This window comes from Mchenga conophoros, linkage group LG2 (assembly GCF_057382185.1).
Source record: "Mchenga conophoros isolate Kocher_MC1m ecotype Shallow Benthic linkage group LG2, M_conophoros_male_GT1.1, whole genome shotgun sequence".
Classification (NCBI taxonomy): Eukaryota; Metazoa; Chordata; class Actinopteri; order Cichliformes; family Cichlidae; genus Mchenga; species Mchenga conophoros.
The window spans coordinates 21,507,811-21,513,810 of record NC_140527.1 but is presented as its reverse complement, the minus strand read 5'-3'; positions in this window follow the sequence as shown (position 1 = coordinate 21,513,810).

Sequence of the window (6,000 nt, the reverse complement as noted above, 5' to 3'; positions counted from 1 at the left end):
TTCATGCAAACTTGTCATTTCTTTAAAAAGTACAAATGAAGCTGTTGCAAATCAGACACTTTCCAGATGGAGTTGCACGGTGGATCAAAACGACATTTTTTGTAGTTTTCATCGGTTTTGACAAGATGCCCAACAACCACTGACTGAAATGCCACCCCAAACCATGAGAGCCAACACTGTGGTTTACAGATGGCTCCTGATCTCCTTCCATACATAAGAACAACAGTTTTACATAAATATTTCAAATTAGGAACCACCACTTAGTTAGCTGTTGATACATATTTTCAGTCATTACTTGTGTCATTTGGCATACCTTACTTTTCTGATGAGGCTTTGGTGAAGGTAGTGAGTTTCTTAGAGTTTGTGACACATCACGATGCTAAGCTCTCAGCTATCAGCAGTTCTTTGGAATCGCCTTGCTGCTACGTTACTACTATAACTGCTGCTATCAAACTGTGTCATCTTTGGTACTTTTCATAGTTTTAGCTAAAGAAATGGCTGTTGCACTTTTTATTACAGCTTAGTAACAATGTGACAATAGTGGCATAACAAAGAGGAAAAAGAGGCAAGAAAACAGTAACAATATAAAACAGCATTAGCTTCAAATATAAAGAAATTAAGGGTGGCTCAAGACTTGTGCACAGTTCTATATGCTTAAATATGAGTGCTGAGGATGATTCATCACAAAAAATGTATCCCTGAACTCTATTTAGTTAATTAACACACATAATTGTTTTTTAAGTGTAAAGTGTATTGGAGGAATTGTGCTTTACATTTTAGTCTCTTGACCGAAGCAGCGATTGAGTCAGGATGGTGAAATAAGGGTCATTACTTGGTGGGACACAGTCACTGTGTATGTGTATGTGCTGGGGAGAAACAGAAAGACTACGCTAGACTTCTGTGTAAAAGAATGAGAGATGGCAAGTGACTCTCTTGCTCCCTCTGTGCTGTGCGCTTGTGTGTTTCGGTGAATGTGACAAATTAAGGAGTTAGAGAAGGGGGAGGGAGTGGATGGCTGCGAGTGTGTAATGTGTGTGTCGCAGTGAAGAATGGTTTCTCTGTGGTTTCACACAGTGGCCCTCTTCATGCCAGGGTCAGCTGCCTGCACGGGCACACACACACACACACACACACACACACACACACACATACACAGATTTCTGGACGTGCATCCAACTTAAACAAGACATTCTGTGAAACAACTGAATAAGAAAATTCCTGAGTGATAGAGGCTGATTGTCTGTCTCTCTCTTCTGTGTGTGTCTGTGTTGCTGCATATTTGAAAACAGTTAACATATTTGCTATAATATGTCAACATACTGTGATCAGCGGCTATTTCTATCTATTTCTTATCTGCTCATGCAAGAACACATTCCAAGAAGGCAGAGTAAAGGCTTATTAAAGGTTTATTTTATGCCTTAGTTTGGGCTGTATCTATGACTTATTTTTATTTGAGATTATTCTACTTGTGATAATTTATTTATTTTTGCATGTAAGAAAATGTTTTCTTTAAAAAAGTAAGATTTTTTTTAATGGCATGTAATTACAATGATATTTTATGCAGTTAATGATTAACAGCATTTCATTTTCAACCAAACGACAGTTCAGCTCAGGCTGTACACTGTGCACGTGGATAATCAATGACTGTCGGGATGGGAGCTACTGGCACACCACTGTGTCCTTTCTGTTTAGAACCAGTGAACATATTTTCATTGCTTTTTTCTTCTTTAGTTTCTGTTGCACGTTTGGATGAGCAATGGCAAAGGAATCAATCATATGAACTTATGGGCTTTATAAGACCTGGTCATTGGGAGCAAAAGTCTGCAATATATGATCAACTTTGTATCAATGCTTGTGTTCTCTCTTACATTACATTCTGATCTGAAGCTGTGGAGAATGATATAAAACCTTGCATGTATTCAGATAAATTAGTGCGATACACATCATTTCATTTTTTACCTTTTTCTTTAATACAATACCAGCTGTAAGATTTAAATGCACTTCCTGAAGCATGTAATATGTTACATTGCTTGTTACTTTACTTTATGTGTTACTGCTGAACACGACATGAGATTTCTGTTGCCTGGTCCTTTGAGGCAGAGCAGTTTGTCTCTCGAGAGACAAGAGTGTTATTAAAATATAAAGAAAAACTTTAAACAAATGTTTTCAAAGAAAAACAGAAATTTGAGTTTAAGTGACGCTTACATTTGTTACAGTGTTCCTGATTGAAATTCAGATTTCGGTGCCTCAGTTGCGACATCTGCAGGCAAAAGCAGGCAGAGCAGTCGTTGTGAGTGTGGGTGACAGAAACGTGTGTTGAGAGGACAGCAGCAAGTCGGCCCAATATCCTTAATGTTATTTTAATGCATCTCAGCTTTTTTCTACTTGTCTGATATTGCCCAGGACACGTACGATGATTCTTTAACCCTTATGCCCACCTCAGGCATGTGTGATAGCCTGAGGTGTGGATTTTTGCAGGAAATCTTTTTTTTTTAATTTTGAGATTTTTTAAATTTTGAGATATTTGAAAGAACGGCTGAGTAAAAACGATTTTTGAACAATTTTTGAAATTGTTTTCAGGATTTTAACCCTTTAAATGCCAGATTAAACATCTGAAGCATTTATTGAAATAAATCACAAAAAACTCAATATTTTCCCAATAAAATGATACGAATGATTCATAATGTTAAATATAGAGAACATACAAATAAATTATTTATAAAATCGAAATTATTAAAATTAGGAGATTTAGTGAAATTCCGGACACTATTAATTATGTTTAAGGCTAAAAATAATATTTTGCCCTTTAAGTTACAAAGAGTATTTTTATTGTGCTCAAGGGGAGAAGATAGCAGAAGGAAATTTTATTTTAAGCATCAGTTAGCTAGGACTACACAAAGATTAATGAGTCCAACGGTTAGGGGTATACGACTGTGGAACTCACTTCATTATAATTTAAAGAATTGTATAAATTTACATTGTTTTAAAAAGTGTTACATGCTTAAAACGATAACTCAATATGAAGAATGTGAATGAAATTGGAGTTCATTGAAAAAGGATCCATTATAATTTTTTGTTTTATTTATTTTAATTTTACTTTTCTCCTCGTTACTATGTGGAGCATTCTGATTGTACATTTGTCGTTTGGTTGGGTTAGGACCGGAGATAAATGTTAATGTTAGTTTGTTCCCTGATTTTTGGTGCCCACTTGTAATATAAATTGGATTGCAGATAGGGGGCAGGGTTTAATAAGAATATTTTCTTCTTCCTGCTCCTTTTCACACATGGTTGTAGTGCTTTTTGATAGAAAGTGTGGTTGGTTTGTTTGAATACTTGTACCAAGTGTGAAATTAATAAACAAATGAAATGAAATAACAAAAAATGCTGTGGGAGTGGGACATTGGTAGAGTCTTGGACAACAAAATTGATTTGATTGCATTATTATTTTTTGTGTAGTGCCTCTCGACAAATATTTTTATTGAAAAAAGAAAAGAACACAGTACTTGCATTTACTGAAATACAATTAACCTTTCTTCATTTTCCTAAGTAAATATACTTATGTATAAAAGAAACAACTAAACAAAAACACACTCTGAAACAAAGAACAACTCCATTACAAGTGGAAAACATGAAGACATTCCCCAGTCTTCCCTGGAGTGGATGTCTCGGCAAAGGTCAGACTGTTAGGAGCCGGGTTATGGCTGCCCGGTGTTTTTGTTTGTGTGTTTCCTTTTTTGGCATAGGTAGGCGGGGCGGTTGTTCAATGAACCTGGCACACCTGTTACCTGTCAAACGCTTTCTTCTGAAGCGTTCTTCAGGAGCTGCCTGACAGAGGACTAGTGTCGGAGTATTGACTTTTCTGGAGTGCCTGAAGATCTGCCAGCCTGCCTACTGGAACCTGTAGATTATTTTCGCTGGTGACTGTACGGAGTTTTGTTTCCTCCCCTGGACTCTCATCTCTCGGTTTCTCCGGGTCGCCTTGTTTGGTTTGTTTCCCTTCTGGAGGTTTTTGGCAAACAGTACCAAGTAACCTCTCCAACTCTCGGTAAAGTCTCTTTTATGCTTTTCTCGGTTTTGGGCAAGACCCTCCTAATTCTCCTGCTCCTTCTCCCTTAGATCGAGTGCCCTACCAGTTTGCGTCTCCTTACCTGCACGTCCCAGGCTTGGCGTCTCCATTCACATTTTATTGTATATACACTGTCCTTGAAAATTCATCTCCTTCACTGTAAATAAATTGTTTCACCGCAACTCTGTGCCTCTGTGAGTTCTGCTTCCTGAGTCCACCGGTATTTTTCATAACACAGACGGTGCAATGCTCAGAGAAACTGCAGAAAACTCAAATGTGACATCTCAAACACCTCAGTTAGCATGTTACACGTTAAAGTTCACGACTGTACAATTAGACAAAGAATGAACAAGTATGACATGTTTGGAAGGTTTCCCAGGCAGCACAGCTTAGCTTTGCAAAGTTGAATCTGAACAAAACACAAGGTATCTGGAACAATGTCCTGTGGACAGATGAAACCAAAGTGAAGGTGTTTGACCATAATGCACAACGCCACCTGACAACAACTAAACACAGAATATCAGCACTAACACCTCATATCAACTGTCAAACATGATGGTGGAGCTTGTACGGCAGCTGCAGGCCTTGCGGTCGACCCTGAACGTCTCTGTATACAAAAATATTCTAGAGTCAACTAAGAGGCTGTCTGTCCAGAACCTGGAGCTTGGTTGAAATTGGGTCAGGACAATTAACCCAAGCATACCACCAACAGAATGGCAGAAAAATTATATAATCAATGTGTTGCAATGAACCAGTCAAAGCTAATTATTAAAATACTGTGGAGGGACAATAAAAGAGCTGTGCATAATCAAATGCACACCAACCTCCAATAACCTGAAGCAATAACCTGACCTCTTCACTAAAGTCAAAAATAGGTGGATTAAGCTTCATTCAGACAGTAGTCTTTGTGCAGTGTAGTATCATTACTGTAGCATGGATGAGGAAGATTAAGAGTGCAAACTTTTCACAAAAGTGTCATTTTACAGAAGCAGCATTTCTGTCAAATATAACTTACACAGCGTTATCTCTACATCTGTGCTGTTTCAAAGGCACTTCCTTCATTTACCAATTATATACCGAGTATATGCTTTAGGCTCATTCCCTAAAACATACCCTACTTTAAAGCATGCCTAAAGCTTATGCTTAATTAAACCAGTCCATGACAGTTAAAATATAATGTGATTACAGTTGTCTGTTAGATACAAATGCAATACAATTACAGTAATGCCTTACTTTCCATTTGCCAGCCCTTAGATATATGTTAAGCAGCAGGCAAACAGAGGATGATTTGGTGAGGAAAAAAATGAAACCCGGTTTGTTTACCATCTATGGCGCAACCAAGCCACCGGGTCATCTCGGATTTTTTTACCAGGGACATGCAGTGTCTCAGATTTAGGGACTTGTGTATTAGTATAAATAGGAAGATAAAGGTCTAAATAACAGTAACACCCATGGAAACATGCATTTTTGATTGACACATCAGGTTTTAGCAGTTGAATCAGGACCAGGAGAGGAACTTTAGAAAGGCTCAGTCTTATTATATACCACTAAGGGCATCCTTTCATTGTTTATGTGCACTATTTGAGATGATTGGATGGTGAGAATTTCATGGAAATATGACTTTAACATGTGGGAAATTGGCAACGTGTTCAATACTTATTTTAAAAAGTGTTTTAAATAACAAATTTCCTGGTAACTGAAATCATTTTTATGTTTGTTTATTTTGTTTTACTCATTATCCATTTTCCCTTTGGATGAAGAAAATATATTTTCATGGTAAAAAAAAAAAAAAGAACTAACCTGTAAAGTCCTGAGCTTTTCATATCAGCCAGCACAAAATTAATGTCAACAGTTGTTACTGTGTCAAAAGATGAGAGAAGTGAGGGAACTCCAGCCAGAGTGTGAGGACGTGGACATGTGGAGACATGCAGCCC